General features: G+C 37.6%; 1 protein-coding gene across 6 annotated transcripts in view; it reads left to right on the top strand.

Moving 5' to 3' along the window:
- AKAP6 (A-kinase anchoring protein 6) overlaps positions 1-24,607 on the top strand; it is a 461,784-nt gene that overhangs the window by 137,698 nt on the left and 299,479 nt on the right. The window contains exon 1 of one of the 6 annotated variants that reach the window (XM_074328131.1): positions 18,091-18,437. The exons of the other annotated variants lie outside the window; for them this stretch is intronic. The gene's annotated coding sequence lies outside the window, so the exon portion shown is untranslated. Of the gene's footprint in view, positions 1-18,090; positions 18,438-24,607 lie in introns of those variants that run through there. 6 annotated transcript variants of the gene reach the window in all.

Here is a 24,607-nt window from a genome sequence, read left to right on the forward strand (position 1 = left end):
TGTTGTAGCGCCACCTAGTGTTGAGAGAGAAACAAGCTCGCTACAGCTTTCCTTATCTGGAAACAGAAATAGATACTTAAAATTAAATGCGTACTCTTGGCCTGTCAGCCAAACGAATGCTGCTCAAAGATGTTTCTAAATTATGAAATGCAGATTTCACTGTATGTTTCCAAAATGAAGGATTATGCTTTCAGTTACCTAATGATCAGAATGGACATATTTATTGACCTGCATATAAGCCATAGTTGATCTCTTTTAAGCATAATATCTTTTTATTTCCTAACAAAACAACCTATAGGTGTTGGGAAATTACTGATTTTGTTTTAAAACTTCAGTTGTTCTTTCAACAAACAAATCTTTACATGGTGAAGCATCAGTTCCTCCCAATATGTCGATGCCATAATATGTCTAGGGCTATTACTTTTGCACCATTACCACCTTCCTGCCACTCCCAAAACAGAATCTTCCCCACCAAAAAAGCCACAGAACATCAGCTGGGGTATCGCTGTTTAGAACTTTCCTACCCAAAGTGTGGTCAATGAACTGGAAACTTAGGCAACACCTGGGAACCTGTTAGGAATGCAGAATCTTTGCCCCTGTCCCAGATCTGCTGAATCAGAGCCTGTACCTTAACCAAATCCCCAGGTGACTCATTTGCCATTAAAATTTGAGAAACACTGTTTTAGAGACTTATCCCCACCACCACTCCCACCAAAGATTTCATATCAATCAAACCAAGACCAAAGACTTTCATTATAATTTAGGATTTACGATATTTTATTCTTAGAAAAAGTTACGTGATTTCATTGTCTGACACATGACTTATTTCATATTAACTGTATCACTGCTGTTGTCATGCTCACATAAGCAAGCAAAAAAGGCACAGACCTTCCCTGCTGGGCCTGTCAGCTTCATCTCTCAGGAAACGTAATCAGGGAGGCATGTATAGCAGCTGAGAGGAAAATTGCCAACTCTGAAATTTTAGGGCATGCAGAAGCTAACAAAATTCTTACGTTTGTTGTGATAGAGAGACTGAGTTTGAACAGACAGAAGGAGGTGAGGCTTAACTAATTCCTGAGACTTGAGGGAGAAAGGAACACTTAAGGATTGTATTATTATTAAAGCTGGAAATTTTAAAAGTTGATTGTTTTTAAGCCTTAATTTTATCTTATCTATTTCTTCTATTTATACATCTAGTAAGTTTAGTATAAAAGTGAGAGCTGTCATTGATATTAGTTTTTTGGTTAATTTTCAATTAGCTCATAAGTTTCAACAAATTAATATCATTGACAAATTTAGTTAAATTTCCTAAAACATTTTAACCTACCTAATGATATCAAATGCCTTAGATGAATAGTAAGATAGACTTAGAAGCTGATCTTTCTATGCACTTAGATAAATTAGAAAATATAATAAACCAAACTTGTAAGTATGATAAAGTAGATACTTTTACATTAAAAATTAATCAAATTTTTTTATTAAAATCATAGCTGATATCTATTAAGCCTTTAAAATTAAATCATCAAGGCAATATTATATTTCAGATTCTTTAAAACATTTCAAAAAATTTAAGTAATAAACAGATAGATTATCTCCATAATTAAAAAACTTACTATTAAAATTTAGTACAAAGTACCATGGCTTATGTCACATTTCTATGCTTATTTCTATATTTGCCTAGTATTTCATAGTCACTTATACAACTAAAAGAATCAGAAATTATTTGATCCATCACCAGTGCTTCAATCCATTTATGGACTAGTATATACAGGGGGTACCACAAAAATGTATACATATCAGGGTGGCCAGTTAGCTCAGTTGGTTAGAGCGCGGTGCTCATAACACCAAGATTGCTGGTTCTATCCCCACATGGACCACACCGTGAGCTGTGCCCTCCACGACTAGATTGAAACAACTACTTGACTCGGAGCTGATGAGTCCTGGAAAAACGCACTTAAAGTACATTTTTAAAAAGTTTGAAAAAAAAAAAGCATACACTTGACTTTATTCATCTTTTGTTACCTGGTATATATTGAGTATTACAATTTTAATACAATTTTTTATTTTCTTAAAATGTATATGCATTTTTTTATTTTTATTTTTTGGCACCCTCTGTAGTAAGACACTGTGGACTAGAATGAAAGACCTGGGTGCTATTTCCAAAATTATAGATTATCACGCTGAACCTCTTTATGTATAGTTTACGTCTTCCCTGCCAGTGGGGCAAGCCAAGTTCATGGCCATCATCTGGGACTTAGCTTCACAACCCAGTGCATCCCCGGGGGGTATTCTGCTTTTATTCAATTTTTATTGGAAACTCTTTTAACATTCTCTCACCCAATTAGGGTAGATGGAATTCTGTCTCCCCCACCAGGGCTGCAGCTAATGTTTTCATTGTATAATTACTGTTAATTGAAACCTGCACCCCCATCCACCCATAAACTGTAAATTGTCTTTGTAGTTTATTGTCTGTCTCATCTGCCTCCATTTTATAGTCATTCTATTGACATTGCCCCTGACTGGAGTTTGGCTGTGAGTGAAACCTGTACATTGTGTTACTAGACTTTACTGAGGAAGCACAGATATTGCAGAGTGTCATGCATTCCGGGTTATGCCTTTTGTGCTGACACAATTATCGTGAGTAAACCAAGAAAAACAGTCCTTATGAGATTTTCCTTCAGATTTCAATATATAGAAACCTAGTGGATTGCTCCATTAAAGAAACTGGGGGTTTAACAGTGTACTTATTGTCATAGGTTGGGTTCCAAGGAAGCAGATTCTGTGGTTCTGAGATTTGCCTGCTGGAGGCTTGTTGGGATGAGCCATTGGGAAAATACCTGTGAGAGGCCTCAGTCATTCCTCCACAGAGCTGTGCCCCTACCCATTCCCTGCCAGGTTTGACAGCCCCTCACACTGAGCAGACGCTGGATGTGGAAAACCCCCAGGGAAGGTTAGGACCTTGAGTGAGGCAGCTGAGGGCTATTCCCAGAGAGGGTCGAGGAGATCATGGTCGTCAGCCATGGAACTCTCTTCTAGGATGGGCAACGAATCAGCAGGACTGATTAATCTCTGTAATGCAAATGAAAATGCCTCTCTTGGCTGGGAGGCATTGTGGAGAATGCTTGGAAACATGGCAGTGATGTTGGCAGGCAGATGGCAGTGAGCTCCCTGAACCAACGGTCTCCTGCAGCTGTGAAAAGACACACAGCCTGGCTGCCAACTGTTGGGCTCATTGTGCTTTGGCTGAATTTAGTTCCTTCTTATGTCAACTTGGAATTCTATGTTGAAGAAAATTGGTCAGGACTGCCACCATCGCCATCTCTTAGCAACTAAGAGAGATTGAAACAACAGCTGGGTAATTTGATATTGGGAACTTAAAGGTCGTGAAAATGGAATATAATGGCTGTTTGTATGAAAGGAAAAAAAAAGAGAAAATGATGTAAATCTAACGCTTAGAAATGTTTGGAATGCCACATGGGTTAAAGAGTAAAAATCTAGTTTAAACTGGGTGGACTCTTTCTCTCTTGTAATGATTCAAGTTGAGTCCGGAAGCTCTCCCAAACACATATATTTGCCTAAATATAAACTCCCGTGGAATGCTTGAACTGCAGTGTGGAAAATAGTTTCTATGTTCTGCATTTATTTTCTCTAAGATCAACCTACTGCTGTCTTACTGCAAGTTTTGAAACAATCATTCCAGTATAACTTAGATGAAAGTTTAGAATATATTTTATTTTGCTTTTGATGGTCAGTGGCGAGGGGGATCAGAGTTGAAGGTGGGAGAAAATGAGGGGTGGTCCTCAGAGGCAGTGATGCGCTGGAAGCCTGCCTTATAGGCTGCTCGCACTGTCTCGTACAATAGGTAATAATGGAATTGCATGTGTGAAAACTAGAAAAGGAAAAGGCCGAGTGAAATTATTGATAGCAAGTTGTTTTCCCTCTTCCCTGGGGCAAGTGAAGAGGCCATCTGGTTTCCACACTAGAAAAGCCGGATAACATAGTGTTTGCTCTCAGAATAAGGCAAATGTCATACTCTGATGAGAATTCCAAAGCCAAAGGAGAAAGGCAAAAGAGAGGGAAGGGGGAAGAAGAGCTTGAAATGCTTAATTAGTGGGGTGAGCTGCTTGCCGCTTGCATTCCTGTAGGTACATAATCCAAGCAAGCATTTTGCAACTGTTTAGTAAACCTGCCTAGACAAGGTTCATGTGAAGGGGTGTGGATTACAGGGGAGGGACCTGAAAATCTAGTGCTTTACATGGGAGGGGACTGCCTGGTCTTGTTTCACAGAATACCTTGTTCATCTACCACATATGCAGCTTCCGTCCCAGCACCGTGGGCAGAAAGCCATTGTTTTCTTTGCTTGGTTAGTGGATCACTTCCTTGCCACCTTCTCATACAGTTGGGTCATGGGTTACTGCTGCTGTCAACGTAAGCATCCCTTCTTTTTCATCAACGCTAAGAGAATTTAATTTCTCCCACATGAAGTGGTTCTAGTTCCTCAACAAGTGTTTGGTTTCATAACACAACTTTGAAGAGGTGAAGTAAAAATTCATTGAGAAATATGTCTCTTCTTATGCATCCACTTCCTTATTTCCCAGCTTCCCCAAAACCACATCCATCCAATGTATACCCAATGAAGTGGAACCATATGAAATTGCTTTTTTGGTAGGTCAAAGGCAATATAAATATAGGTAATTTTATATGGTTAAACTTCTACCTATACAAAGAAGTTCTCTGATAAAATACAAAGCTGAGTGGCTATGAGTATCATCCTTAGAATTCTCTAAGGAGAGAAAAAAAGACCTCACAGTACACAAACTGACAAACTTGCTTGTAACCAAACTAAATTCCAGATGGGGCTGGGTTATATAGTTCATAGACAGAAAAGAAATAGGGATTGCATCTTGCAGGAAACTAGCACTTTTCTGTAAGGAAGGTGAGGATTTAAGTTCCCTTTGTAGGATATATGTTTCCATTTCACATGGCCTTGATTTATCTTAAAAATTCTGTTTGATACTTGCACTTCATTCATTTTCCAAAATTTCTTTTGATTCTAAATCTCCGTGTTCCTATAAATTTGTTTACATGAGTGTTCTTTTCTTTGGAAGATAGGAAGTATACCAGATTTTTTTTTTTTTTAGATGAAAACTCTATTTGAACCACTCATCTAAATTGCCTCTCATTTGTAGCAAGATCTCTATAGATAAAAATGTTTCATTAGTGAAAAGATCTGGCAAAATTGATTTTGAGGACTAAAGTAGTAAATATGCTGTATGGTATTTTTCTTAAAGTCTGTGACATACACTTCCACAGCTCTAGAAAATTCGTTCTCAAGTTTATGTTTTTGTTTGAGACACAGGAAGTATATTTGTTTAAATTTACTCTCTGGAAATGAACCCAGAGCTGCAGTTTGATGACCACTAATCAATGGAATAGAATCTCAGTGCGGTACTCTTTCATACTGTATTTTTAATGGTTTATGAATGTATAGTAATCATAGTGAATATTAATTCAACACTTACTATATATAAGATACTAATGCACAGACTGTCACATTTTAATCCTCATCCTGTGACATGGGTCCTAGTCCAAATTCACTTAACAAGTGAGGTAATTGAGGCCCAACGTTTAAGTTCGTCTCCCAGGGAATCAAAGTTGTGGAGAGCAGTGCTGAGACTTACTTTCAGGCTGTCTCCAGACCTGTTCCCTCAATTTACTGCACCGTTCTGCCCTCACATTCACTGCAGTCGATTCAGGCATCCCCCCAATTCATCGCTTTTCATGAATATTTTGCTGTTCTTATTTTGAAGGTGACATTTGGGCAAGGTCTCCTGAAGGACTGATGGCAATTGCATACTGACTATTCTATGTAGAGCAAAGCTTCAAAGGAAGCATCTCGATGAATGTTCTCAATGTAGATTCCGTCAAAACCAGCTTCTGCTTGCAGCACTAGCCTACAAGCAATCCACTTGCCCGAATCCTTATGTCTTAATCTAATGAGCCGAGTCTGCAGCCAGAAACCATTTTCAGCTCTGTTAACTACCCATAAAAATGTTTTAAGCCCACTTTTAACTGCACAATATTATAATTATTATCTACCTAGTACCTTAAGATTTTCCTGTTTCCATGCTGAAACAGGAATACGTTGTTCCTTAACATGTGTATATGCTATATTTTCTAGTATCATATATTTATCAATTCAACGAATCTTTATTGAGAACCCACCATATGTCAGGCATTGTTCTTGACATATCAATGAACAAAACTGACACAAATTCTGACCTCGAGCACTTCCTCTTCTCATAGTGATTAGTTTTTAAAAGTTATCAACCGAAGGCCAGGGAAGAAGGGTGAATCTATAGAAGCAACTTATTACATAGGATTGAGGGACCTGAGGAAAAATGCGTGGTGCTTCTTTGTTCTGGAGCCCCCAAAGCCCGCTTGGAAACTACTCAGACAAGAGCAAACAGCAAACTGGGGTTTGAAGAGGTTTAAGTTGAGTTTCCCTGTGCGATTATCTTAAAGAGCATTGTATTAAGATATTTGTATAGCAATCTAAGTCTCCTACTGAATATTTGCCTTCTGTCCCATATGTAGAATTTTATCTAGCCATATTTTAATTGTATCAGATAAAGATGAAAACCCTTAGATGTTGGGTCCAACATTGAGGATTTTTCTGGAGTACAGAGTTAAATATAATAGAAAAAATCCATTCAGTGGAAGCAGCTGAAGAGGGAAGCTGAGGGTGGGGTTCACAGTTCTACCAAGTGTTGCCTGAGGCTGGCTGGCTGAAGCTCAGCTCCCAGGCAGCTTGGCTTCCTTCCGTAAGCATGTCTGTCCTGACTATTTTAGCTCCACAATTCCAAGACTAGTGTGTGTCACAGACTTTAAGAAAAATGCCATGCAGCATGTTTACTATTTTAGTCCTCAAAATCAATTTTGCCAGATCTTTTCACTCATAACGAAGCATTTTTATCTATAAAGATCTTGCTACAAATGAGAGGCAATTTAGACGAGTGGTTCAGGGAGTTGATTCCTGGAACCCAACTGTCTGGGTTCACATTCCAGCCTGCCTCTTACATGGCTGCACAAGGCAACTCACTGTGCCTCATTTTTCTTTTCTGTAAAATGATGGTCATAATAATAGCATCTACGTCATATGATAGCAATGAGCATTACACTACATAGTCTCCATGAAATGCTTAGAATGATGCCTGCTGCACACTATATAAATGTCGCTAGTATGGTGAGATTCTTGGACTCTCCTGTCAAGAGCTATTGCCTGGCTCGGGTTTAGCATCCATAGCGAATCTTTCCCCTAACTTGACAGGCCTGATGGGCATCAGCCCTAAATGCTGCAAGCAAAGGCATGTGCTGAGCATGGCTGCGTATGGTGTTTTGAGTTTTCATATGCGGTGGTTAAGAGCCAACATCCATGAATGTGGTTGCCAAGAAGCCTCTCTCTCTCTCTCTCTCTCTCTCTCTCTCTCTCTCGCTCCCTCTCTCCCCCTCCCTCTCTCATACACACGCACGTGCTGTGTACACACACCCAGAAGCCCAGTCCTTATGTGATGGCCGTCAAATGAGTCAGGAAGACATCATGCTCAGATCTATGAAACCAGGGGATAGGTGTCAGGGAGATGAGCGTCCTTCTGCTAAACAGATGACGGAATGATTAAGTAAGTGAACAGTGAGGAGGAAAATTCCAGGCTCCAACTGGAGTCAAGATGTGAAGTAGCAGCAGCTAAGCTAACAGCCCTTGGTGACAAGGATTAAAGATGGACTGAATGTCCTCGGTGGGGGTAGGATGGAGGGTGGTGAACCAAATGAAGTAGGACACACATCAGAGGAGACCTCCGCCATCAGAAAGCACGAAAATGTAATTTGATGTCAGAAATAGATAATCAGACAGTGGAAAACTAGATTTTTGCCTGAAATGTATGTCTGTTCAAGGTGTAGGTCAGGGAAAGAAGGTGAACACCAGAACAGACTTTATGGGGGAGCTCCCAGGATACACAAATTAAATTGTGATGGCTATATACGAAGCAAGATGATCATGGCTTTTCTTTAGGCAGGAAATGAGGGTGGATAGAGCTTGGCGGCATGGTAGAAGAGGAAGAGAGAATGATTAAACTAAGGTAGGGTATGGAAGAGATGCATAAACAGGCTCCTTGTTATAACAGGATTCATCATTCACCATGAAAATTCCTTACTTCCACTATGTTGTACCCTTTGGCCCAGAATAAAATTAATATTCAGGATGAAGGAGCTAGTCCTAAGTCAAAGGGCATTGAAGAAAATATATTGGGAGGAGAGGAGAGTGGAGGATGGAGCTGCCTTCACCTATTTCCATTAAAATTTGACATAGTAAAGGACCCCCAGGGGTTTGGGGAGAATGCTTTCTGAGAAAGAATTCCAGTGGTTTAGACTCAGGAACCTGTGACTTATATCAAGTAAACACCCACTTCTCACTTTGGTCGATTTTTAGCATGTCATATAATTGCTTTTAAAAATCATTTCTATTATTTCCCCCTGATTATATGAATAATATATATTCTTATACAAATGATGAGAAAATAAAAATCATCTATAGCCCACTAGAGATACCCACTATTTCCATTTTTTATGTATTTCATTTTTCCAGTTTTTATTTACATGTATAAAAAAATTAGGTTCAGACTCCGTCACAATTTATACATCGTTTCTTTAATATTATATCCTGAACATTTTCTGTATCATATAGGAACATATATGAGGTGTGATCGAAAGATACAGTGAATGTTTAAATTTCAAACATTTATTACAGTAAAAGACACATTGCCATTAATCCCCCTCAAAATACTCCCCCTTGCTTTGAACACACTTAACCCATCATTCTTGCCACTTTTTGAAGCAGTTCTGGAAGTCCTCTTTTGTGAGAATCTTTATCCTCCATCATGACGACGCTCTGTGTCAAACATCACTTCTGGTATGGCAATTTCTGTAAAATAAAAATATTACGCTGTGTCCTCATCCACCTTATTCACTAGCATCGTGTGACTTCTGGCTCTTTCTTCCCCAAAGTCAAAATGACCATGAAAGGAAAACATTTTGAATTGATTCAGGACATCAAGGCAGCCACGACAGCACGACTAAAGACACTCAGGAAAGAGGACTTTCAGAACTGCTGTAGAAAGTGGCAAGAAGGATGGGATGAGTGTTTTTGAAGCGAGGGGGAGTATTTTGAGGGGGATTATGGCAATATGTCTTTTACTGTAATGATTTTTTAAATTTAAACCTTCACGATATTGTTTGATCATACCTTGTAGTTATCTTTTCTTGCAACTCATATGTTTAATATGTTTATATAGATACATATATTTATCTTTTTTCACAACTCTTGTGGTTAGACAATCTCTAGTAAGTTAATTACTAAGAGATTTGTAGAGTTCTCTACCTTCCTTAAGCTGGTGGTTTTAGACATTCGAGAGCCAATTTGGGATTTGTAGTTTGCCTTGAGCTGTGAGAAAAAGAACAGTATTTCTGCAAATGTAAGAGAACTGGACCCTGGGAGTTGGGGTTTGTGTCTCTTAATGCTCTTCCTTTGAGGAGACATTCTGACTAAATGTGTATTTGCCAATTCAAACAAATGATAGACTGCTGCTTGTTTGAGAGAGAAACATTGGCTACTATGTCAGATATTTAGAAAAAAGAAGCAGTTGAACTATTCTTCAGATTTGGATGAAAAACCGTAGCTCCAAGTAAGAGAATGTTGGGGTCATCTGTGAAGAGGAAAAAATTCACAATTGACCTGAATATTAAGTTCTCTTATGTGTACTCTTGCATTAGTGAAAGCTCTGTGTTAAACCCTGAAGTTGTACGATTGAAACGATAGCACAATATGCAGAATCTAAAGGCCTTTTCTTCTTAAACATTTGTACCCTATTCATAATCAAGGTGCCCATTCACAGTCAGTCATGCTTTCTGATGCTGGATTTCTTTCCATGAATTTGTAGATATTTGTGTAAAGCAATTCTGAAGGAAGAAATGATTTTTGATTTAGTATGGAGCCAAAAGATTTTTTAGCAATCAATTTTTGTTAATCATTTTTTTGATGTTAGCTGTCATTGGACTAGGCAAGATTTGGTATATAAAGTCATGCAGGACATACTCTCAAGAGCCGAAATTGAGTACACGTTTACTCAGTCAACCCAGGTCTGATTCTGTTTCCTCCTCAATCCCACCCTCACCTGCTCAAGCTTAAAGATCCTGGTAGATCAGGAAAGTACCTAGTTGGTGTCCTGGTTATTTCAACACAGAGAATGAATTAATATCTGCAGATTAATATATGGTAAAAATACTTTTAAAATATGAAATATATATATATTTTCCATATATATATATATATTTACTGATATACAAGATTATTGTAAAAAAAAATCACACAACAGATATATGAGATTCCTCCCTTCATAGTCTATAGAGATAATTCTTTTTGACAACTTGGTATGTATTATTAATTTTTAGTCCATATTTATATTCATATTTATATAACTTAAAAAACATTAGTTTCTATGATATAATCGGCTCTTTTCACATGTATTTAATATCTCTTTCTGTGTCAATATGTAAACAGATCTACTTTATCTGTTTAATTTTGGTTATTGATTGATTTGTGATTAGATAACGTGTGCAAAGATACAAAGTGGTAAATGCTGAATCTCCTTATTCTCCTGTCTCACAGTTACTCCCTCCAGAGGCAATCATTGCTATCAATTTCATATATGTCCTTCCAGAACAAATACAATCTGCATTATTCCCTTCAGTACACAAATAAGCAATAACACCCCAGCCAGAAGGAGGAAGTATTCCTTGAGTTGTACATTCCCTTCCAGCTACCACCCCATTTCTTTGCTCCCCGTATAGCAGTACTCCTCAAAAAGTTATCTTCAATTCTTGTCTCCATTTCTTCTTCTCCTATCCTCTGATGTACTCACTGCAATCTTTTTTCATGCCATGTTTAAGAACTCGTTGTGGGGCTATAAAGGCCTGCTCCCCGCATCCCAACTGGGACAATTTGAAGAGTGTTCTCAGTTTCAGTTCTTTATGGGATGGACTGATACATGTGTTGAAATGGCATCAGAGCCCAACTTCTCCCAACTTTCTTCCCCTTCCTCAAGAGTTCATCCCAAGAGCACGCCCTAATAAACTTCCTATCCACTAATCCCCATTTCAGAGTCTGCTTCCCAGAAAACCAACCTGTGACATACTCCAGTGGTTTCCCATCTCAGAATAAAAGCCTGAAGTCCTTGCTATGGCACTATATGATCTGTCCCGCCCTCCCATTGCCAGCCTGTCTGACTACATCCCCTACTCTCTCCCCTTGGTTCAGTTCCATTTAGCTGCTCCCTAAGTACACTGCATGCTTCCACACTTGAACCTTTGTACTTGCTCTTTTGTTTCCCCTGCAGCCCCAGACACCCGCCTGTCTCAACTCTTATTTCCTTGAGTTCTCTATGCAATTATCACTTATCAGAGATTCTCTCCTTTCTACTCTATGTAAAGCAGCATCCTCATTCTTTTTTTATGGCAGAATAATACTCTGTTGTATAAATTGTAGCACAGTTTCTTCATCCAATCGTCTATTAATGGGCTTTTCAGTTGTTTCCATATCTTGGACATTGCGAATAGCACTGCAGTACACATAGGGCATACATCTTTTCGAATTAGTGTTTTGGATTTCTTTGGATAAATACCCAGAAATAGAATTGCAGGGTCATAAGGTAGTTCTAGTTTTCATTTTTCGAGGATCTTCCGTACTGTTTTCCACAGTGGCTGCACCAATTCACAATCCCCCCAACAGTGCATGAGGGTTCCCTTTTCTCCACATCCTCACCAACACTTGTATTTAGATTTATTAATGATAGCCATTCTTACAGGTGTGAGGTAATATCTCATTGTGGTTTTAATTTGCATTCTCTGATGATTAGTGATGTTGAGCATCTTTTCATATGTCTGTCAGCCACCTGTATTTCCTCTTTGGAGAAATGTTTATTCGGGGCCTCTGCACAGTTTTTAATTGGATTGTTTGTTTTTTTGGTGTTGAGCTGTAGGAGTTTTTTATAGCTTTTGGATATTAACCCTTTATCAGATGTATCATTGGTGAATATCTTCTCCCATTCAATAGGATGTCTTTTCATTTTGTTGATGGTTTCCTTTGCAGTGAAAAAACTCTTTTATTTTGATGTAGTCCCACTTGTTTATTTTTTCTTTTGTTTCCCATGCCCAAGGACATGTATTAATAAAAATATTACTAAGGGTAATGTCTGAGAGCTTACTTTCTATATTTTCTTCTAGGAGTTTTATGGTTTCATGTCTTACATCTAAGTCTTTAATCCATTTTGAGTTTATTCTGGTAAATGGCATAAAAAAGTGGTCTAGTTTCATTTTTGTTTTACATGTATCTGTCCAGTTTTCCCAGCACCATTTATTAAATAAACTGTCTTTACCCCAATATAAATTCTTGCTTCCTTGGTCATAGATTAAATGACCATATAGGCATGGATTTATTTCTGGGCTCTCTATTCTGTTCCATTGATCTATGTGTTTGTTTTTATGCTAATACCATGCTATTTTGATTACTATGGTCTTGTAGTATATTTTAATATCAGGTAGCAAGATACCTCCAGCTTTGTTCTTCTTTCTCAGGATTGCCATGGCTAATCGGGGTGTTTTATGGTTCCATATAAATTTTAGGATTATTTGTACTAGTTCCATGAAAAATGCCATTGATATTTTGATAGGGATTGCATTGAATCTATAGATTGCTTTGGGTAGTATGGACATTTTAACTATATTAATTCTTCCTATCCATGAGCATGGTATCTGTTATATATCTTTATATATGTTTTTAAACACAAAAAAATTTAAAGCAAACATCTGACCTACAACTACCTAGGTTAAAAACAAAAATAGAACTTTGCCAGAAACATAGAAACATCCCATGTATTCCTCTCTGATCACAGCCTTTTCATTCCTTCAGGAATAACCAACATTCTGACTTTATGATAATCACTTTTTTGCTTTATAGTTTTACTTATCACGTAAGCATCTCTAAATAACATAGTTTAATTTTGTCTGCTTTTGAGCTTAAAAGAATAACATCATGCTAGACATATTCTTTTGTATCCAGCTTTCTTTGCTCAAAATACGTCTATGAGGTTTATCCATGACTGTTGCCTTTTTAGCAAGTGCTTTTCCCCCCCTGAATATACTGAGAACATTATATGATTAAAAAAAATTTTTTTTAAACATTAAACCAACATTGTTTTTCTGAATGAATCCAACCGGTCATAATATAATATCCTTTTTTTATGTATTTCTGGGTTCATATTGTGAGGACTGGTCTACTTCTGATTTGCCTGTACTCTTCTGGAGTGGTCCTTTAGAGGTTCTCCCTGAAAGCCTAGTTTTTACCAGTGTTCCTTCTCCTCGGTGGGTTCTGAGTTCCAGTTTTTGTCTCTCTAGCATTGAAGACTGCTAGAAATTCAGCTCAGCTTCTCAACCTCTTAGCTCTGCTTACAAATCTTCAAAGGCCTTGAGGGGGAAAATAGTGCCAAATACCTCATCTCTCTGAATTGCTATTCTCTGTGAGATCTTAAGCTCTCAAATCCCTGCTGCCTTGGTAATTCTCTGGTGCCTTCAAATTGCTTTTTTGTTGTTGTTGTTCAGTTTGTCAAGTTGTTCTTAGTGAAATGGTTGGTCCACATAAGCTAGTCTGCCATAACCAGAAGTGGAAATCAAGAAATGATGTAAGACAGCAGTTGAAGATACTGTTAAAGTACTGTAGTATTATCAGTGAACAGTATAATTTATGCCCATGCCTCTGGGAGCAACAAACTACTTCAAATACCAAGAATGCTACCTAGCATTCCTAGGGATGTGAAGGTGATCTGGCCGTGACATCTGTCACTCCACTGATGTCAGGTTAATTCTGCTAATCTCAAGGCTAGTTGGCATCTCCTTTCTGCCTAAATGCCTCATGTGCGTCTCGCCAGTTAGCTCTTCCAGGGTTACTCAGTTCCCCATGCCAGGAAATGAGGAGTTAACTATGATGCTCAACTTCTCTGTTCCTCACTCACCAGATCCCTCGGGTTACCAAATCATGTCTAGTATGGCTCCCTATTTTGTCTAAAATTTGTACACTTTTTTCCATCCCTACTACCTTTGCTTTGTTCCAAATATTGTCATCCTTTGTCTGAATTATTGAAAAGGCCCCTATTCTCTTGACCCTATCAGAACAAGGAATTACCTAAAATACAAATCTCACCCAAGCTTTCACTACTGTGCTTAAAATCCAACAATACCTCTATAAATGATAGAATAAAATTATACTGGGGGTTCCAAAGAAAATGTATACAAGTGGACACTTTGGTCAATGTTGCTCAAGCAGTAGTTCGCCATAACCAGAAGTGTCTGGACGCTGATGGTAACCACTTTGAGCACCTCTTGTAATTGCAGAAGTCAAATGTGATTTGTATTCATCTTTTGTTATTGGTATATATTATTACAATTTTCATAGTTTTCCTTTCTTAAAATGTGTATACATTTTTTTGGCACCCTCTGTATTATACATACTGCCCCACCCTGCAGCAAACTCTGGAGGCAGGTACCATGTGCTGTAGGACACGCAGAGACTTCTGTCCTTGTACAGGGGCTGTCCGTTTCCGGCATGTGACTGGAGCAAGTGACAACCTCTCCGATCCTTGGTTTCCTCCTCTTACAATAAGAGGAAGTTGAACCAGAAGGTTTCCAACTCTGATTAATGTGATTCTGAATCACTATCTTAAAATGTATTATGTGTGCCTTTAGAAATGAAGCTTATGTTTATAGTAACACCCATATCAAGGCTGTAAATTCAATATAGAGAGTAATGTCAAACATCAATTGTGTAATTTTTACATAACAACAGTCAACTTTATCGGTGCTAGTTATGAATCAAGTGGAAAACTCAATCATGACTGAAGTGTTTTCATTGAAGTCATCCCCAGAGAGGCTCACAAAAGCTCCTGGGGATTTAGGTGCTCAGCAAGCTGTGCTCCTGGGTGTCCTGCTTCCGGGCTGGCGGAAGTGTGCAGGGTTATTTTATTCCCTGGTTCATCTCTTGCCTCTCTGCTCACTCCCACCCTTGCATGCTAGGCTCTTCTCATACTGAGAGGCTTTCAGCTCCCTCAACAAAATTGCCTCACACTCTCCTGCTTTCAGGTCTTCACACAGGATGCTTTGTTATTTTTTGGCTTTATTGACATATAATTGACAAATAAAATTGTGAGATATTTACAGTGATAATTTGAAATACATTCTGAAAGGATTTCCCCCCTGGAGTTAATTAACATCACTGGATGCTTTTGTTTCCTCACGTGCTTTCTCCTAAAACCCAAGTCTGGTTCTCTCCTACTTACCATTTAGAACTCACCTTTGTCTCACCTATTCTATCTAATTGGCTTCTCCATCTTAATTCTGAGTTCGGTGCCCGCACCCTTCTTTCTGTTCTCATGACACCTTCTGTAGATACCATCACTGTACTCCTCAAAATACATGGTAATTATTTACTTCTCTGTCTGTCTCTCTAGATTCGAAATTCCTTGAGGAGAGGGACTATGTTCTTTTCATTTTTAAAATTCTGGAAGCTGAGCACAGAGATTAATATATAATGGATATTGAACAGAAAATGTATATTTGAATGAATAAATATACTATTTCACAAAAAGCCATTAAATGCATTTCCCTTATAGGAATATTAGAAGAATCCCTCTTACAGCTAACTCTGTCAAATACCTTTATTTAGATTACACACACACACACACACACACACACACAAAACTTTTGGTGTGTAGCAGACTTATGGAAATTTATATTTGTATGTTTCTTAAATTCCCTGAGGAATATGTAAATTTTCAAATAAGCATAGCTTTCAAGACTGATGTTAATACTTGGTTCTGGTCAGAAAATCTTGTCTTGATTTTGTCATCTTTCTTCTTTTGTGCTGGCAAGAGCTGACAGCTATTTAAATGAGAATTAAAAATAGGACCCTGTGAAGTACACGTTCCTTTCTTTTATGCCAGGATATAACTGACCACAGAACTGGGGTTATATCTCTCCCTCTCTTGAAACAAATTGCCACAGGCTATGCAATCACATTCTAGACAAAAACCAGTGATGAAAAAAAATAACTCCTAAGAGATATTCTGGTGGTCCAAATGCTTTCACCATTCCTAATAGAAAATACGTTTTTTTCTTATTCTTGAAATATTTTCAAAGAATTTGAAGGTTAAAGTGCTGCCAGTTTGTAGCTGCCATAATAATCTGTGATTCATACACATTGTGAGTTGGCTTTGACTGCTGGATATGTCTTTCCTGTCTGTTTTATCATCACAAACGGAAGAACCTCAGCTTGTGGGAAGTGGAGTTGGTGTGTTAGAGAAAAAGGGTAATTGCATGTCAGAGAATGAACTGTATGAAAGCCTTTTTGGCTTTGGGAAGGCGGATTCTTATTTATCATTGGAACCAACTGACTAGAGCAGGCCTGGCTTAAGATTGGAGGTGAGAATGGGCTGTGAGTGTGCTCTTAACTAAACATTTGCCATGCAGTTTTTCATTTGCTTGTGCTTTCATCAGATACTCGTTGAGTATTATAGTGAGTCTACATGACACCCATTGTGCCACCTCAGAACTGCTGGTCACCCTGAACTAACAATATCTCAGGAGAGTAGGCGTAGCTTGTTGAACCCAGAAGCAGGCCGCGTGTGTTCCACTGGTTCTGTAACATCCCAGAATGTATTCATTCAGCAAGCATCCGTTGACATCTGCTAAGGGCCCAGTGCTGTTTTAAGCCAGCTCTGCAAAGATGAACCTCACACAGCAACTGCTGCCTGGAATTTCCTGTTGGGGAGCAAGGAAGGAGGTAACAACATTAAGATATCAGGCAGTTGGCCGAGCCCGGGAGCACTGAGGAGGGGGCATTAAGCCAATCAAGGGGAGTCATAAGGCTTCCAGAGGAAGTGACCACTGAGCTGACTATCAAGAAGTTTGAGAACAGTAGCCAAGGAAAGAGAAGAGACTTCCAGACTTTATCCATTTTGATGCTCTCTCTTTAGGGAGTTCATGGCTAACCATTCCCAACAGATTATCAGCACTTTTATTTAAACTTCTCTAGAACAGAGTTTGACTAATTCTTTCTGCAAGTAGTTCTCAGCAAATCTCCAACCCAGGAAATCCTTCCTTATATCTAATGTATATCTACCCTGTCCTGGGCATTCAAGCTTTCTCCGTGAGTTCTGGCTTTTCTGGAAACCATGAGAAGTGTGTTGAGGAGGAAGTTGAAAGGTTTGCGAATTTATCCTGTGTTGCCTCTGGAAGTCACAATGCTCAGTGCTGCACGGAGGAACTCACTGGTAAGGAGGCACAATGCAATTTCCTTCTACTATTTCTCTTTAGTTTTTTTATCTTATGAGATACATGCCTACAAAACGGCCATATTAGCCAGTAGATGGAGTACTTTATTAGAAATAGCAGGCCTTAGTAGCTATGTATCATTTTGTAGAGGGGAACTAACATTCATAATTATGAAAAGTGTTTAGACTATTTGTATATTTGCAGCTTTCTCTATGAGAGCCTGGAAGGGAATGGATAATCTTGGTAAGATTCTGGGCAGTTGGTTTGCTTTTACTGGAACTTCTCGGGGAGCCGTCCATTATGTGACTGGATACTGCCAGTCAGAACTTAAAATTGTTTTATAAAACAGCTGTCCAAATCACTTGCATGCCTCTGTTGAATTATTATTATTCCTGGTAGGTCTAAGCTCTCTGTGGATAATAAAAGATAGGTGTATCATTTCAGTGTTTCTCCTCAGCTAAAGTGAAGACCAGTGTGGTGGAGTGTGAGCGAAGCACCGCACAGAGATTGTAAGCTTCTCAAGTGAGCTTTCTATTGTAACCAAGCAACTGACATATTAGACACCTCTGCCATCAGCTTACATTCTCAGAACTTAGGTCAGTGCCCAAAATAACCCTGCTAATTGTGAGGGGCGCATGTGGACTGAAATTCCAGTTAGCAGTCGGGGCGTGGAGGGACTGAGGATCTGAAAACTTGTGATAATAGTTACTGTTCGTAACAAGCTGCTCGGCAGTTAGGCCCAAAGCCTGTAAGAGGTTCATGCATGGAACATTATATGCTGTGTTTTATATTCTCTATTTGTAACGCTGGTTCACTAGTGACAGCTGGTGAAAAAACAAATCTACTTGAGTTACAAGATCTGGGCTCGGTGTGCCCTGCTTTACCCTGTCGGTTGGTGGTGGAGTAACTGACAGGAGCGGATGACTTGGCTGAGGGGTGTGACATCTCGGCAGCCTGTGTAGGACCCCACAGTACTTTGGACCTCTTCTTGCTGCACAGTTCAGGTAGGCTGTTGTTTACGTGAAATTGTTTATAAGATGGACAAAGGTCACAAAACTGTTCAGTTCCAGAGTTGGCCATGAGGGTCTCAAGTGTCTCTCCTGCACACAGCATACCTGTATTGGGTGGGCACTGTGTTTCACGCCCTTCCTCCTTTGACATTATGCCAAACGAGCGTCTTCATGTTCTTATTCATGTGCACTGAAGTTCTAGGACATAAGGGAGACTGATGGAGTTCACATGAGGTGTGATTTATCTGGCACGCGGTAAAATAGCTCTTTAAAATGTACCTTCCTCTTTTCTGTTTCATTTCCCATATTCTAGCTTCAAAAGGCAGACATTTATATTTGTGGGAGACGACAGAAAAAATATTAAGCCTCTTAGTCTAGTTTTCATATATTTTAAAGCCACTTAATTGGCTCTGGGTTTTATCTTTAGACTAAGATGAAAATCAGCACTAATCTTTTTCAAATAACCTTACTTAGCCTTAGTTTGTGCCCCATATCAATGTAATTATTATAACATAAAATGCTGCAGTGTTACTGCTTTTCTTATTCCAGTGTTGACCTACATTATAAACTATCAGATTTAGTTTTGGCTTCCAAGTGTCTGGCACATAAAATAAGTATGTACATGCTGTAAATGATGCTTTGGAACTTCCGCCTGACTGCGTTACTGAATCCAGCATTTTTTCAGATTTATACATATACCTCATATCATATGACAGACATATTTCTGAAACATAGGTGCAAACTGGGTTTCGTAATTGAAATGATTTAACACACACTTTGAAAGCTGATCCCTTTTAAGTCACGTATGTATAAAATGAATAAGAAGTCACAACTTAAGTTATGCTTTGATGGTTCTTTGTACATCAGGTTCTTAAATTGAGATACACCAATGTTGCATAACCTTGGATAAATTTCTTAGGAGCAAAAACTGCCTTTTCATTACCAAGGAATGTGTGTATGTATATATATATATATCTCACATGAAACCTTTTGGGTGTCCCTAAAAGGATGTCTGTGTGGTAGGAGTGGGGGTGGCCTGTTGAATATATTGGATATTAAATTATGCCTTTGGTGGAGAAAGATTTTCTGGAGAAAAGGGTCATGGTCTGAGACTTAAGAAATTAAAAAATGAAAGTTGAAAAGGATATTATTCTATTTTTTGTGCCCTATGTCAATTTAATAAACTTGTAAAGCTTCAATATTATTGTTCTTCTAACATTTATATCTATTGCAGTCTCAGGAATTATTAGCTTGAACAATATGAAATTGACAATTTTGGACCTATAAAAATGGCAATTTTGTGTGACTCTTTGTAATTGTTTAATGAACATTAACTCATTTGAATGACAGTATAGACTTAACCCTCAACAATAGTAGCAAAACTCAAATATTCTCATAAAGTAGGAGAGATGACTCATTAAAAACATGATCATCAAAGGTCCTTCCTGTGACTAAATCCAGTTTATATGTGTTACGTCCTTCTTTCAATTCTTAACTTTGGTCTTTTAAAAAGAACCTTCTGTTTCTGCCCTGTGCTTCCTACAGTGTTTATTAGATCCGGTGACTGTGGGAATTCATCCTCAATGGCTAAGAGCTGATATTTAGCAGGGTTCATCCTGGATAGCTTGTCAATGATCAAATGTATTAGGTTGGTGCAAAAGTAATTGCGGTTTAAAAGGCTAAAAATAATTGTAAAAACTGCGATTACTTTTGCACCAACCTAATATATTATGGTTTTGAGGTTTCTCTGTATGTACTCTCTTAGTGCTCTTCTTTTTCTAATTTCCTATGGTGAAATCTGTGGTTATTGATTTGAGACTTTTCTTCATTTTTTTTTAATAGAAGTGCTTAGTGCTAAATTTTCTCCTAAGTACTGCTATAGCAGCAGCAAAATTTTTTTCATGTTTTGTATAGTTATTTTTATTCATTTAAAATGCTTCCTAATTTACCTTTTGATTTCTTCTTTGATTCATGGATTATTTAGAAGTGCATTATTTATTTTCCAGATATTTGGGGATTTTCCGGGGTTTTTTTTGTTATTTTGTTTTTATTATTCTAATTTAGTTTCATTGTAGCCAAAGAGCATACTTCTTATGACTTGAACTTTTAAAAGTGTTTGAGACTTGCTTTATGATTATGGTTTATCTTCGTAAATGTTCCATGGGCACTTAAAAAGAATATATATTTTGCTGTTGTTTGTGAGAGGGTTCTAAAGTGTCAATTAGGTCAAGTTTGTTACTAGTGTTGTTGACATTTTCTCTCTTTATGTGTCATTACTGATTTTCTGTCTATTTGTTCAATCAATTATTGAGAGAGGGTTACTGATATATCCAATTATAGCTGTGAATCCTATTTCTCCTTGCAGTTTTATCAGTTTTTACTTTATGTATTTTGAAGCTCTCTTATTAGATGCATTTAGGATTATATCACCTAGATGAACTTATCCTTTCATTATCATGAAATGACTCTTTTTATTCTGGTAATATTCTTTGCTCCAAAATTCACTTTTTCTGATATTAATATAGTCACTCCAGCTTTCTTTTAAAGGGTTTTCTTTTTTTTTAGGAAGTTTCTCTCCAAGGTGTTTATACAAAAATAAACTGTATAGCTATTTTATTAATATAGTTTATGAATTAAGGTATAAGTAGAATTTACTGATAGTTCTCAGATTTCCTTCTACAATTCCGTTTTCACAGTGACAGGGTTTCTATAGTCACCCTTCCTCCACTGTTATGTAATTGTCATTTTACAGTAAGGAGCCTTCTTTCTACATAATGCATGATATTTATATATTTAACACATGACATAAAATGAGCACTAGCCAATCAGAATGGATGCCAGCTGTAAACAACAGGTGTGGCCTCACTGCTGCATGCTGGCTGAATATCTGTCCTGAATATATAACAACGGATGACTCCTGAGTTAGATGCAGAAACCATTTTTCCAGTCATGCTTTTGATGCTCTGCCTTCTGTAGATACTTTTTATTCTCTTTAAGAATCTATCTATTTAGAATCCTGAGAGCTATTCAGTAAACAAGTTAACACGTATATCAACCTCTTTAAGACATGACTTCTTTATGTTAAGGGAAAATTCCATAAGGTTACTTATTTTTAAGCTTTTATTTTAGATTTCGGTTGAAATTTCAGGTAGCACATATTTGTTCATTAATTTTCCAGTTATTTATTGAGACTCCTTCATATGTCCACCATTGGGAATTCGAAGATGAACAATACTACCTGGTCCTCACCCTTAAAAAGTGACTGTAGTCTGGGAGAGAGGGCTACTGAGGTTCTAGCACACCTAGGACGAGGTGCAGGGGTGTGTGACGAGTGGAGTTTAAGAGGGCACCCTGTGGCCTCACAGGATCTCTCAGGATGTAAGAGCCCAACATAAATTAATTCACCGATTTCCAGAAAGGTAGCAACTGTTTTATAATATAAATCCTGTTTCATTCTTCCAGAGAGTTTTACCATTTACCTTATAATCAGTGTGTCTTTCATGACTAGTTTTTTTTAATACATGTCTGGAGTTTGACCACTCTGCTTGTCATGTTCCCTGAAGCATGTATTACCTAGTGGAGTGCCTCACACTCTTGGAGCTCAATTAAATATTTGTTGAATGAATGAAGGAATGAATATTTGCTTCTGTGCCAGAAATTGGAGCTTTTGTTCAGCCCTGTCATGAGCTGGATATTACTCAAAGGAAGTGACTATTGCCAGAATACACTCCATGGCAGCCCTTGGGGAAGGCATCTTCACAGATTGGGAACGAGCTGTCACAATATGCCTAGGGAACCAAAATCAAAGCAACAAAATAATTTTGTGCATAGAGGCCTTTGTATACTGAGAATAGAGTTCAGAGAGAAGCAGCTTACAGCACCTCAGGCCCGGGTGGGATTTACATGCCTCTGTTCCTTCCTGTATAGTGTAACCTCAGTAGCTCGGTCATGGGAATGAATGAGCTTCAGTCACCATCTAGACCAGGGCAGCTCCAAGGGGCTGGGGTTAGGCGATCAGGCTGGTTTGGTTGCACTACTGGCAATGATGTTTAGAGGATCCGAACTACCAAGTCAATAATAGTTGATCGATAAATAGGCCTGTACATCTTCCCTCACTTTTTCTTCTTATCAAAACAGTTTGGAAACACAGTTTAGAAGTGAAAATTTCTAGAGCTGGATGATGGGTTACATGAGCGTTCATTTTATTATTATTATTTATACTTCACATATAAATTATATCTTCTATATATTAGATCATTTCTCATATGAGACAACAGAAGGGATATAAAAGAATCTTGCAGTCATATTGTGAGGTTAAAGAAGCAAGATGGAAAGAATACATACTGTCTGATTCCATTTATATAAAGGTCAGAAACAGGAGAAACGAAACTATTTTATTTAAGCATGCATATTAAGGAAGTAAAATGATGAAAAAGGAGCCGGAAGTGATTACCATAAAGTGATAGGCTTGACCACCTCTAGGCAATGGCACATGGGGAGTATCTTGGCTGCCAGCAGTGTTTAATTTCTCCATCACAGACGTGGTTACACGTGGGTTCACTTTATGATTTTTTCAGATATAAATTTATGATTTGTAAACTTTTCTCTATGCAAGCCATATTTTACAACACAAAAGTTTAAAACACATGAGAAAAATAAAATTAGTGAGATAGAGAGAGAGAGAGAAGGGATTTTCATTCTTATTCACTTGTTTAAAGCTGTCATTTTTTTTTCATTCAACAAATATTTATTGAGTTTCTGATGAATACAAGGAACTGTTTAGATGCTGCAGATTCAGTGGTGAATGAAACAAAGTCCCTGCCCTCATGATTCAAGGAGCAAAATAGGAAATTCCATTTATATATATATATTTTATTAATATAAATATTATTTTCAGCTATAAATATATTATATTTATGAAAATATATACATATATTTTTTCATAGACATACTTAAAAGTTTTTAATATATGTTTCAGGTATACAGCATTATAATTCAACATCTGTATATACTAAAAAGTGATCATTACAAATCTAGTTACCATTCATCACCATACAGTTGACTTCCTTCACCCATTTCACCTACCCTCCAACCTCCTTCCCCTCTGGTAACCGCTGCTCTCTTCTTTGTATCTGTGAAATTTTTTTGTTTCAGTTTGTTTGTTTTGCTTCTTTTAGAAGCACATATGAGTGAAATCATATGGTATTTTTGTCTTTCTCCCTTGGACTTATTTCACTTAGCATAATACCTACAAGGTCCATCATGTTGTTGCACATGACAAGATTTCATTCTTTTTTATGGCTGAGAAGTACTCTATTATGTGTGTGTGTGTGTGTGTGTGTGTTCACATTCTTATCTATCCATCTTTCGGTGGACACTTAGGTTGTTTCCATATCTTGGCTATTTTGAATAATGCTGCAATGAACATAGTGGTGCATTTATCTTTCTGAATTAGTGTGCTTGTGTTCTTCCAATAGATACCCAGAAGTGGAATTGCTGGGTCATATAGTAGTTCTATTCTTAATTTGCTGAGGAGTGTCCATACTATTTTTGGCTGCACCAATTTACAATCCCACAATATGAGGGTTCCTTTTTAATCCACATCCTTTCTAACACTTGTTAGTTCTTGTTTTTTTTTTTTTTTTTTTTTTTTATAACAGCCATTCTAACAGGTGTGAAGTGATAACTCATTGTGGTTTGATTTGCATTTCCCTAATACTTAATGACGTTGGATATCTTTTCGGTGCTTGTTGGCCATCTGTATGTCTTCGTTGGATAAATGTCTATTCAGGTCCTCTGCTAATTTTTTAAATCAGGGTGTTTGTTTTATTGCTGTTGAGGGGCTGTCATTGTTTATATAATTAGGAAAGTTGCCCCTTGCTTTAGTTTTTAGATGATGGTTGATTTTGGTCTTACATAGTTAGATCTTCATGTATTATTATTTGACCTGTTCAGAAAATAAATAAGGTAGGTAATACCAAGCATTAATATTGATGCTTAGAATAGAACTTGGATAACATTTTTGACACAGTAGTAGTAATATTAAACAAGTGTCACTCTTAATATATAATGTTTGAAATGTTGCATGTTATCAATATATTATTGTTTAATATTTGATACTACATATTTATTATCAAACTAAAATGACATTGAGTATTGCATAT

This window comes from Rhinolophus sinicus, linkage group LG03, assembly GCF_036562045.2.
Source record: "Rhinolophus sinicus isolate RSC01 linkage group LG03, ASM3656204v1, whole genome shotgun sequence".
Classification (NCBI taxonomy): Eukaryota; Metazoa; Chordata; class Mammalia; order Chiroptera; family Rhinolophidae; genus Rhinolophus; species Rhinolophus sinicus.